This window comes from Cibotium barometz, chromosome 56 (genome assembly GCF_041138505.1).
Source record: "Cibotium barometz isolate CiBa-2024 chromosome 56, ASM4113850v1, whole genome shotgun sequence".
NCBI classification, from domain to species: domain Eukaryota; kingdom Viridiplantae; phylum Streptophyta; class Polypodiopsida; order Cyatheales; family Cibotiaceae; genus Cibotium; species Cibotium barometz.
The window spans coordinates 36,954,140-36,967,763 of record NC_141101.1 but is presented as its reverse complement, the minus strand read 5'-3'; positions in this window follow the sequence as shown (position 1 = coordinate 36,967,763).

Here is a 13,624-nt window from a genome sequence, read left to right as displayed (position 1 = left end):
TGCTTTACTAACTCTGAGCTTGGTAGCACATCCTCGGGTGTGCTAACACAGCAGTGAACCCAAGGAGTCTTAGCTTCAAGTGTACACATAGAAGAAAAAAATATCTTTGTGGATAGTGATGAAGAGGATGCCTCATCTACCTCCTCAGGGGAAGGCACACCAACGAGTGATGGTGATGGTATAGGTAGCAGTGATGATGAGGAGCCATAACTATGCCATGAGTTGTATGTCTAGAAAACATCTCCTTTTTTAGAGTTGTATTAATTACTTTTCTAGATTGAAGATGTCAATGACAAATGGTCTCTATTTTGGTACATTTTTTATACTTATTTTTAGATTTTAAGTTGTAATCTCAAAAAGTAATCAAAACCATGTCTTTTTTTTCGTTCTATTTTTTTGGTAAAAATGCATAGAGTGTCCTAAATAGTGTCGTTTTTGGGTGGCATTGTACGCATGCATAGACCACTATCCAAAAAAGGATAAAATTTTGACCTTTTTTTATGAAATCTTTAAAAGATGCTAAATGTTTCTCATTTTTAGGAAATATTACCTAGTTTGCCCGCAACAACGTTTTGTCTAATGTGGGTAGCTCTCAACACATAGCAAAGATGTCCACCTCCAAAGAGAGGTCACATATGGAGCGATATTATCTTCTTGATTGTACAATCTATGTATTCTTTGTGATCCTAAATAAAGTCCCCATGTTGTCATAGAAAATACGTTATCGAGGTAACATGTTAAGAATTGATCATACAATCTATAGATTCTTTACGATCCCAAAGGAAGTCTCCATGTTGTCATAGCAAATACATTATCAAGGTAACATGTTAAAAATTACTTTATTTTATTTATTATTGGTATACCAAAGTTGTATATGCATATATAGATTGACATTATAACCTTTGTACGTAAACTTTCATTCAAAAGATGATTGGATGGTGATGTACATGGACTCTTTTAACATTAAAGGCACAAAATAAGGTATGCTCTATTGTTGAAAAAGGTGTCCTTTGGGGTTTTTTTTTCATTTTACCTAAACTTCTTAGCATATTATTCTAATATAGGTTGTATGACCTATCTATACTTACTTAGCACATTGTTCTAATATAGGTGCTACATTGTCAACCTTATAACCCTCATGTGAAAAGGAGGACAAATATAAACCCTTCATTCTTAATATTCAAGATTAATATATGTTAGAGATGTCATTACACTTCATAAAAAATAACTCATGGGACATTAATAGTACTTTTAAGACAAATTTATTTTTATTTGGTCTTCCATTGTGTGCACTTCATAAAAATAACTCATGGGACATTAATAGTACTTTTAAGACAAATTTATTTTTATTTGGTCTTCCATTGTGTACACTTCATAAAAAATAACTCATGAGATGTCATTACACTTCATAAAAAATAACTCATGGGACATTAATAGTACTTTTAAGACAAATTTATTTTTATTTGGTCTTCCATTGTGTACACTTCATAAAAAATAACTCATGGGACATTAATAGTACTTTTAAGACAAATTTATTTTTATTTGGTCTTCCATTGTGTGCAGTCACCTTGCCAAACCAACATGGGATTGGTATACCTATTTGGTTCATGATATGCACACCAATGATCCAGAGAGCAACCAAGAAAGCATTGCCTTAGAGGTAACAACAATGAAGATGGTGCTCTTGAGGATAAATGATGCGTAACCCACCTGTTCTATGGAAAATAGAACAAGAGAGAAAACACAAAAAAGTACATTATTTCTTTATTCATTGTTGAATCTGATTCAACATTACATTGCATGAGAGATACATTACTTGTGTGTCAAGGGGAGAATCAAGAAGAAAACCCTACGTGTCTATATGAGAAATAAAAAGGTTCATCCCTTCTAACTACCTCCTAAAAGCATATATAAATGTCACTAAAAGACCCTTAGTTTTCACACTTTATTGTTCCTATAAACGAATGTCATAATGTTCATTATTGTTGTGCTCAGGTAAATGTGTATGCATGTGCATGTGACCACTAACACCTGGCACACCCAGTGGGTTGGACTCCCAATCCGAAGATTGAACCCACAAGTATGATAGTGGTATGCTAGAAATAAAATTGCATGAGGTAAATGCAATACCATGCTATATCATACAATATGAATATATGGAACCATGCATCAATGATAATGTCCACATTCCAAGAGCATGGAGTGTGGACCGTGTAAAACTACCACATAAGAATCTGCATGAAGCTCAGTACCTACATCATAGGCAAAAATAGCATATCACCACAAAGATATGTCGATGAAGAATCACCAGCATCTGAAACATAAAAACATGCCAATCCTCCAACAGCTGGGACATGTGCCCAAGATGGCACAACACCAAAATAATAAGCCGATGAAGCACATGGTGAAAGATGATCACCAACCATAAAACCATGCCAAATAGCATATGTATCAAGAAAGCATTGATGGTCGGATCATCCACCAAGGAAATCATCATGATCCACCATAATAGAATCTGCATTTGGAACACCCTCATCATGTACATCATGCACATGATCACCAAGCACTAGAATCATATCATCCAATCAAGCACATAGTGGATAACTATGCTTGCCCCATCAATAGAAGTATCATCACCATGATGAAGAGAATCATCACAAGTAAGCACATCATCCATGCACAATGCATGATCCATAAGAATAAGAGAAATATGCTCCATTCTTCCCAGTGCACTGCCATGCACAAGGAGGGCCTTCAAGAAACACATATTCTCCAAGCATAAGAGTATCCTCATCAAAGAATATAAACACATAGAACCATAAGTGTATCATCTCTACATGCCATGAGCATAAGAAAATCCATGCTATCCCACCGCAACATAGAATCCATAAGCATAAGCATGAACATCCATCAATCTAAGCATGGAAAGATATCGAAATTCCATCATGCCTAACATAAGAAACCATAGCATGGATACGCAAATCAGCCCCATCATGCCTCATAAAAGAATAGAATAAACCCTCCATCACATGAAAAAATCCATCAACATGCATGAATCCCATCATGCATGGAATACACATAATGAATAATAATATCATGAGAAACATCAGGATGTGAACCATCATCACATAAGGGATCATCATGAAGATAAACATCGTGTGAACATGGAGAACCATCAAATAAGATCATATCAATTTGATCATCACCATCACGCATAATAGGCTCAATCAATGGAACCTCCAAATCTGGATCATGTGTAGTAGACTCAATGTGAGTCTCCACACTCGCATGAAGAACTGGATCACCATAAATAGAGTGAAAGATACTCATCATATCTACATCAATATCAATACTAGTCAAAGCTAACTCCTCTTGATCGTCATTAAGAATCTGGATGAAATCATCAACTACATCACCACTAGAAACTGGATCAAGAATCTGCACATCCGCACTGTCATCAAGCCAACACTCCCTATCTAGAACATGTGGCTGATCTGGAATCACAGAACTATCCTTCTTCGGAAAACCAAAAAACACACCATCATCATGGACAACATACTCCATATCATCATGGTCTTGTACCACATCATGGCATCAGTCTTGTGCAAGTTTGTCATGCCCTCTCTCCCACAATAGGAGCATTTATTTTTCTTCTTCTTTTCCCCCATCAAGCACAAAAATGAGAAACAAGGTGCTTACATCAATACACCACGTTGACACAAGACCGTGCATGGACACAAGGAGGAGAGCTTGGTGCTATACCAAGGTCAATGCCATGCAAACACAACACGGCTGCCACACCTCTCATAATCATGACCAAATAAGCAAGCATCATAGTTGTACTATTAATTATCTCCTCATGACTTCAAAATCAAAATTTTAGTAATGTATGTGCACCATAAAAACAGTCCCTTATGTGATTAAACCTTTGAAGAAAATGGTATTTGTTAACCTGCTTGCACTTCTCAAACCCCTACTCGGCGCGGGATGACCGGCTCGGCTCGGCTCGGCTTGGCTTCTCGGACTCTGAGTCCTTCAATGGTAAAATTAACTCAAATCAGGTTCCGTGCCCGATCACCCACATAAGATCAGGTGAGACAGGTGTTTGAACCTTGTGGTCCTGTGGAGCCGACAGAGCGCGAGACAGCAGGCCACAGTAAAGGCTATGGTCTTGTACAATATGTAAGGCGCCTGAAGGATGCTTGTTTTGCAGCAGAAGGTTCTTTAAATGGGGTTTTGGAACTAGTTGGATACGCAAGAGGCTGGAGTAGAGCATCCGGGGAGCTTGACGATGATGATGAAGGTGGTGGGCTGTCTCTTACAGCTCGAATCAGTCCCCCACTGAACCAGAGGCCGCCGATCCAGAACGAGACCAGCGAGCTTTGAAGGCAAATGACGCTTGACTACACGATCACCATCACGATCGCACGCAGACTACACGTCCGAACTCCGGATCACCAGCCTTCGTGCCGAATATGGATGCCGATTCTCACGAATCAAACAGAAAGACACAAGCCGGATAACGTAAAGCAGTCCATCAGAGGAGCAACGACGATGGACTAAGGAGGAGATCAGAGGGGGATGTTTTCAGTGACGACGTCTTGAACTTGGCCAACACACTTACACAGCCCGATGACATTGAATGTCTGCACCCACCCGCCAATGATGAGCAAACTCCACCATCACCATCTTGTTTGATCGGTTACAGAGCAGCAGCTTCCAACAAAACCCACAGAAGCGGCAACAACAGCACCAAAGTTAAGACACGATTCCGAAGGGCCATCAACGCTTGTGTAGGCACGACGTAATGCCATTAAGGAGCACAAGAATTTGAAGCATCTTCATTGGCCATATTTTGCCCAGCCTGCAGGAACTCAGCGGCCATCTGCCAAACTCCCAAACATACTAATTCAACCACCACAAATTGTGGGATCTCGTGAAAAGCAGGATCACCCAAAGTGTTCTAAGAGAGAAAACACACCCCAAAAAAAAAAGTACATTATTTCTTTATTCATTGCTGAATCTGAATCTCCATTACATTGCATGAGAGATACATTACTTGTGTGTGGGGGAGAATGAAGAAGAAAACCCCACGTGACACCTATATATGAGAAATGAAAAGGTACATCCCTTCTACCTACCTCCTAAGTGCATATATAAATGTCACTAAAATACCATTAGTGTCACACTTTATTGTGCATTCCTATAAACTAATGTCAGAATGTGCATTATTATTGTGCGTAGGTAAATGTGTATGCATTTGTATGTGACCGCTAACACCACTGCTTGTAATTGATAAGTCCCTAGAAGAATTAGAGGCAAATCTCAAGGTGGTCAATGAAGATTCTCATAGTTGGTGTTATGAAGACCAACGACATTATCGACAAGTTGCATATCATGTGATAGTGTGCCAGTTCCATACAAAGAAAGCTTGGGTGGAGAATCTTCTTCCAAAGGCAAGGAATTATAAACTTCTAGGAAGATATGATTCATCACTATATAATTTCCATGCATGCTCATTCTACAGGATTGTTGTAATTCAAGTCCCAAAGGAAATACAAGATGATATCTACACATGAATGACTAATCTTATGCATAGTGTTACAAATTTTGACTTTGAACAAATTTACCAAGATCTTCTATATCGGTATTCAACGCATGATAATGTGCAACAATACGTCACAAATGGATGGTGTGGGCATGATTGTATATGATGGCGGAGATGATGTCGGCTATTCAACTATGGAAATGTTCATAATACAACCAACTTGGTGGAAAGGCTATGGTAATACATTAAGTACACTCTCTTGGATGCACGAATTAAAAGATCTATCTTGGAAATGTTAATACAACCAACTTGGTGGAAAGGCTATGGTAATACATTAGCTACACTCTTTTGGATGTATGAATTAGTAATCTATTTTGGGTCTTCTACATGTGCTTCTGGGTGATTCCAAAACTGGTACTCATATAGGTGGAACATCTTGAGTTCTTTAAGAAAAAGCAAGAAATAGGTGATTTCAATATCATAAATCTAGAATACTCGATGTTATATTTTCTATTATATTTCTAATTGAGTAAATTTATTGCATGTGTCAGTTTATTCTAGATGTTTAATTAACATCCGTGGATCATCAGAGAGGCATACTACAAGATTGTCAAAGGGGGAGAAACTCTTGCAACATTATGAGAGTGATCCATCTTCATTGTAGATTATAAATGACATGACATTATTATTCAAGATTAGAAGTGCATCTATCCCAAATCACTGGTACCATGTGAGCTTGTAATCTATTTTTTGTTATTGTCATGATTTGACAAGTGATTGTAAACACCTCTATGGCATAGTATTAATAATCAAGAATCACTTCCCTCATTTACAAGCGATCCTCCCTCATTTATATTGGGTATTTTGGGGTCTCGTATGTGCACGTGTCCTGTTATATGTGTGTGTACCCATGTTTGTATGTCCATATCCCTTGTTTAAAACAATAATCTTTTCATACCCTTAATCCAATCGTCTCTGTCTTCTCTCTCTCTCTCTCTCATGCAATTCACAACATTATGAAACATGTTTTCATACCCACAAAACTTGGCCCACAAGGTAGGGGGTACTTGAGAATCCTCACAGAATCAAAGGAAAGTATGATAATATGGTAAACTACGGTCTTAAATTAGAATTTCTAAACTAGGTGTAATAAGGCTTAAAGAACTTAGGGGAACCTGAATCATATAAATGCAATAATGTTAACACATTTGATTATATGAGGCAAATTGCTAGAAGACAAATATGATAATTCTCCAAGGTTCATTTCACCCTCAATGCCAATACTCACCAAGCCTCCAATAACCTTGGTCCATAATAATATTACACGTAAATAGTCTCAAGAACCCCTGCTCACATAAGAAACCTTGTTTGGACTCCAAATAGGTGGATGACATTACGAATTTAAGAAAGGAGAATGATAATCATAAGAGATTAGTAAAACTAGAACAGAGGGCTCACTGGTTTCTTCTAGCATTGTGTGGGAGCATGGAGGAAATGAGCTTAAAGGGAAAAAATGCTCTCAAAGTAGAATGGCCCTATATCACAAGATGATCCGCATCCAAAGGTGACAAGGGGCATTGGGGCGTCACGACCATGAAGGCCATTGATCCCTCCTAAAAAGGGTATTAAAGACCCCGTGCCAGTTAGCACCGGGGCTAAGGTAAAAATCCCTCTTGGAGTAGGCCTAGACACGACGCTGCTAATCAACAACGAGTGTACTGTTCCCTAAGGCTCCTACTCTAAGGTACCCTTTCCACCCTATGCCTCTTACCCTTAGGAAAAAGGTCCAATTCTTATTTTGGAACAAAAAAATCCTCAAAATGTTGGAAAGGAAAAAAAAACTCCTCAAAGTTTGCACTCTGACTACAATAATTCTTTATTCAACCCACAGTGAAAAGGATTCCATAAAATATGTGCTCCCTATGCTATTGCACACACACACACACACCCCTACTTGTTAAACAATCCTAAAATGGGATTGATCATGGTGATAGAGATAGATTAAGCAACATAAATAGAGTGGATTAAACCACACTAAGAACTCCATAAGAGAGAGAGAGAGAGAGAGAGAGAGAGAGAGAGAGAGAGAATGCACACTCAACACTCAATTCTATTTCATATCACAAATGAACCATACAATGATATAGGCTTTCTAGCCTTATCCCACTTTACACATCATCATCCATGTGGCAAATCCTTTTCCACTCTTTTGGTCAGCACTCACACACCATACATGTGGCATTCTTATCTTACCACAATATCTTGCACCTCTAGGGTGCTTTCACACATACACACATCACCGTGATTACATCTCTCAACACCCCCTCTTAATCGAGGTGTTCCACAACTTCACCCATCACCCATATCAATGTAGCATTGCACAACCGCAATCGCTACCTCTCAATACTCCCCCTCAATGATACATTGGAGTGTTCATCAACCAAACATGTGTGCGGGTGTCTACCATCTTAGACACCAAGTCCATTTTGAGCCAACTCGCTCATAGCGGAAGCACTGAGTCCGATTTGAACATAGAAGTTCGAGTGGGAGCCAACCCATGCGCATGCACCTCACAAGTGCATCGCTCATGCACACATCACGCAACAACCATTTCAAGCTTCTAGGTGAGCTCGGGCATGGCAACCCTCATACCATGGGTGATTACAAATATTTTTGTTTTGAGCACGTAAGCTTGGGGACAACTTTCCCATATAAAAATTACAAAGCATTTTCGCCAAAGCTGGGCAGCGGACCCTCATGTGAACATCATCTTTGGTTTACATTATCTCATCATGCAACCAAGGATTAAATTAAGAATGTGTGTGTGAACATCTAAAATTTGGTTGTGTGCAAATGAACCCTTCATATTATAAGGGTATAGATTTTATTTTATTTTAATCGATTTAATTGTGTGTTTGCACAGGTGATCGCACCACCTAGCCTGCACCAAATTCGGCTACACTTCAAATGTCACCTACAAATCTCGACGTGCAGGCTGCAGCTCTTAACTCAGCATCACTACCTTCAGTCCGCTGCTACTGCACCTTCTCAAGCTTCTAATAGCCATCAATATGGCTTCCATGAGCTCCTTAATGAGTCCCAAAACTCACATGCTCTCCTATTTGCATGCCAAATCTTGAAGGGTGCTTTCTCTTCATTGGTTTCCTTAGAGAAACCACAGGTGCACAATGTCTTAAAAGCCTTCAATGGCTTCCACACAATTTTGCTCACCTTCATAAGCAAACTTAACCATGCTCCACCCCTTTTGGTGAGCTCAATGCACTTGCAAGCTGCAATTTCAGTCAATAACCTCTTGCCCCTTCCTTGGAGACAAGCTTGCACCTTCTCATGCTCTTTGCCTAAGTGCAAAGAACCATGGGTCTCATCCCATAAATCAACAACCCTTCTCATGAGCAATCTCTCATGCTCAAACCAAAAATTAATGAGACAAAAATTGTTGGATAAATGTAATTCCAACTCCTTAGTCCAATTTAAATGTGGTTGATAGGCTAGTGGTCAGTGGTGGTTGGTATGTAAAGCCTATAAATGGTTGGTGCATGTTGTTCATGCAACTCATGCAACTAAAAATAGGGTAGAGGAGTCTCTAAATAAGGTACAAGTCGTGATCAAGTGATTATGTAAGTTTGGTTCATGTCTAATTACAATTAGTGTCTTCTTGTGTTAATGTCATATCAATTTTCTGCATATACCATATTTTTGTCCCTCAAATTCATGATGTCTTGTACAATAGTTGATCCACCTTGAGTATGTTTTGATCAATCTTGATAGCTTAGTTATCATATCCAACATTTGGTATCAGAGCTTAACTCAATTAGGCTTAGTTTATCAAAAAAACCCTAATCAATTTCTTAATCACCATAGCCAGTTTTTTCTGTTTGAACCCCTTGTTGTAGTTTGATTCCATGTGTGCACCTGAGTTGATCATACCCTAATCTTTTGATGTAAGCTCTTAGATTAGCTCCCACGCATGCTACAAATCCAATCTCATCGCCCAATTTCAACACAGCAGCACGAATTTGTCAACGCCACCAGCGTAGACCGTTTAGTGCAGAAATTCGTCTTCATCGCTTCGAATTGCGCCAATTCCTCTGAGGTGTAGCAAGTCTATCAAGTGAAGATTGTGCATATCAAATCTTGTGATATTTGGTGCACTGTAGCTGCTGTACGGAGCAAATTTCCAGTCACTCCTTTTCTGCAATTTTTACTCCTCCAACATGGTGATACCAAGTTTGATTTATATTGATAATATTTTTGTTATTTGGGCTTAAATCATCTGTGTGAGCAAGTTTTCAACATCAATCATCATATTTCATCATCATGAGTTTCAAATTTTCTGACAAATTCAACGGAACTGGGTTCTATACCTGGCAAATCAAGGTGAAGGGCTACCTCATGAAGAAAAATCTGTGGAGTATGGTCAAGCCACTTACTGAAGATGAAGCTGGTATTTCTGTTGCAAGAGCTACAACGGCTGCACTTCAAGCAAAAGATAAACAAGCACTTGGTATTATCTCATTACTGCTTTAGAAGATGATTTTATTCATTATATTGATGATGTTGAGTTAGCTATGGAAGCTTGGGAATTATTAGAACGTACTTTTGGTGCAAAGGCAAAGCATTCCAAGATCACTTTGAAGATGCAACTCTTTGATCTAACCATGAAGAGTAATGAAAATTTAGCAGCTTTGATTAACAGGTTGAAGAGCTTAATGACACAGTTGGTTTATGTTAAATCTCCTGTTCCCGAAGAAGATGCTATTGCTATCCTGCTTAAAAGCTTACCTTCAAGCTTTAGACAAATTGTGACGGTACTTAAAGAGAAGGAGCCAGTCCCTTCTTTGGAAAGTATCATAAATTCTTTGCAGGAAGAAGACAAGAAGATTACAAAGGATGTGATAGATCCTTATGCATATACTGTTACTACGACATCGGCAAAGAAGAAGTGTACTATTTGTGGTCGTACAAATCATCTTACTAAGGATTGTTTCTCCAAACATCCTTGTGAGTATTGTGGAAAGACGAATCATCCATCCTCAAAGTGCTACCAAAAAGATCAAAAGCAAGCAAAGGCACATGTAGTTGAAGAAGTCAACCAACAAGAAGAAACAAATCTTTGTTCTAGTCTTAGTATAAAAGATGTAGATGAGGAGTATGCTTTTTAGATTATGTCATGTATGTGGTTGAGTCAAGACTTATGTTGTTCCAACTTGACGAGTTGTTGTAGAGGAGAGTACACTACCCTATGTTGTTATTAAGGGGAGACTCTTACTCATTGTGTCAAGGAGGTTTGTTAGACTTGATTCATGTTTTGTAAGAAGTTGGTCTTAAGGGGGGATTGTTGGATAAATATAATTCCAACTCCTTAGTCCAATTTAAATATGGTTGATAGGCTAGTGGTCAGTGGTTAGTGTGTAAAGCCTACAAATGGTTGATGCATGTTGTTCATGCAACTCATGCAACTAAAAATGGGGTGGAGGAGTCTCTAAATAAGGTACAAGTCGTGATCAAGTGATTATGTAAGTTTGGTTCATGTCTAATTACAATTAGTGTCTTCTTGTGTTAATCTCATATCAATTTTTTGCATATACCAGATTTTTGTCCCTCAAATTCATGATGTCTTGTACAATCTTTGATCCACCTTAAGTATGTTTTGATCAATCTTCATAGCTTAGTTATCATATCCAACAAAAATCACCAAAATACCTTCATAAATCTTTTCTTGGCAACTTCCTTGTTGACACCAAAGCCTCCATAACCTTCATACCTGTTGAAATCTCCATTTTCAGCTTCTTTGGGCAGCACCATAAACTCCAAATCTCCATGGGCATAATCTCTCTCCAAATGCAATACTAATGACAATGAGTGTGCTAATTTTTTTTCATAATAAACTAAAAATAATGCTTAATCAAATGAACACATAACCAAGAAATCTATACAAAAATATTTACCATGACCAAGAGCCCACCTAAGCTCTGATACCATGTTAAACAATCCTAAAATGGGATTGATCATGGTGATAGACATAGAAAAAGTAACATAATTAGGGTGGATTAAACCACACTAAGAACTCCATATAAGAGAGAGAGAGAGAGAGAGAATGAACCATACAATGATATAAGCTTTCTAGCCTTATCCCACTTTACACATCATCATCCATGTGGCAACTCCTTTTCCACTCTAGACTACACTCACACACCATACATGTGGCATTCTTATCTTACCACAATATCTTGTACTTCTAGGATGCTTTCACATATACACACATCACCGCGATTACATCTCTCAACACTACCCACCTCTCATTTTCCTTCCTCCATGCACCTCCCTAATCCCCTTACTAACACAGAGAAAGAGAACATCCCCCTGACTTGGCCTCGCCCTCTTAGTTTAATCATCTTGCTACAAGCACTTTGGACACACACACAAATAGAGAGAGAAACTCTTGCATGCCAATTGAGAGGAGAGGCAAAGAGAGCTCCGACTCTACTATGTGTACACACACACACATACACATAGAGAGACTTGTGTGCCTATTGAGAGAGGCGAAGAGAGCTCCTACTCTGCTATGTGCACGCACACACACACACACATAGAGAGAGACTTGCATGCCTATCAAGAGAGGTGGATAAAAGATACAAAGAGAGAGGCAAAGAGAACTCCTACTCTGCTATGTCCACACACACACACATAGAGAGACTTGCATGCATGTTTAGAGAGGTGAAGAGAGCTCCTACTCTGCTATGTGCACGCACACACACACACACACACACACATAAAGAGAGACTTACATGCTTATTGAGAGAGGTGGATAGGAGAGAGAAAGAGAGAGAGGATCCCTATGAGATATTAAGGGTCAAAATGCCCATTCCTAACTTCATTGAGTTTACAAGAAATATCTCTCGTACACTTTGAAACATGTAATATTGCCTTCTAAATAAGATAAGTTTTCTAGATATTTAGAACCTCAATCTTTGGAGTGTAGTTTTCTTTATTATTTGAGAGAGAGAGAGAGAGAGAATGGGATATCTTGCAAGTGAAACATGCAATGCTCCTTCTAAAGAAGATAATTTTTTTTAAATATTTACAACCTTACTATCTTAATGAGTATAGGTGAGAGACGAACATAGTAAGATTTCCTCTAAGAAAATTAAACTTCCATTTTAAAAAAACAATGAATTTTTTTAAAAGGCATCATTGATGTCCACACGTGTTTCTTTCTTTGATGATCTCTCTCTCTCTCTCTCTCTCTCTCTCTCTCTCATATTCGTGGATGGATTCCATTATGAAGAAAGATTGAAATTTTTTTCCTAGCTTTAAATTTTTTTATTATACACAAATAATTCATATGTAGTTAGAGGTAGATTCTCTATCTAATTGCAATTATGTATTTGTCTCATAGGTCATTTTTACCTTCTATAGGCAACAGTAACATCATTCTCCTTCTCCTCTCTCTCTCCCTCTACATACATACATACATACATACATACATACATATATATATATATATATATTACATACATCAAAAAGAAACATACATATATATACACACATAGCATCATTCTCTCTCTATGTGTGTGTGTGTGTGTGTGTGTGTGTGTGTGTGTGCACACATACACACACACACATATATATATACATAACATCTCTCTCTCTCTCTCTCTCTCATTATACATATACATGTATGTATACATACATACATACATATATATATATATATATATATATATATATATATATATATACATACATATATATACATATATATATATAGATATACATACATATATATAGATATAGATATATATATATATATATACATACATACATATATATAGATATATATATATATACATACATATATATAGATATACATACATATATATAGATATATATATATATACATAAATACATACATACATACATACATACATACATACATACGTATGTATGTATGTATGTGTGTGTATACAACTTGCACACCTACACATAAATATATTTTTATATATTTATACACATGTATGTATGTGCATATATATATATATATATATATATATA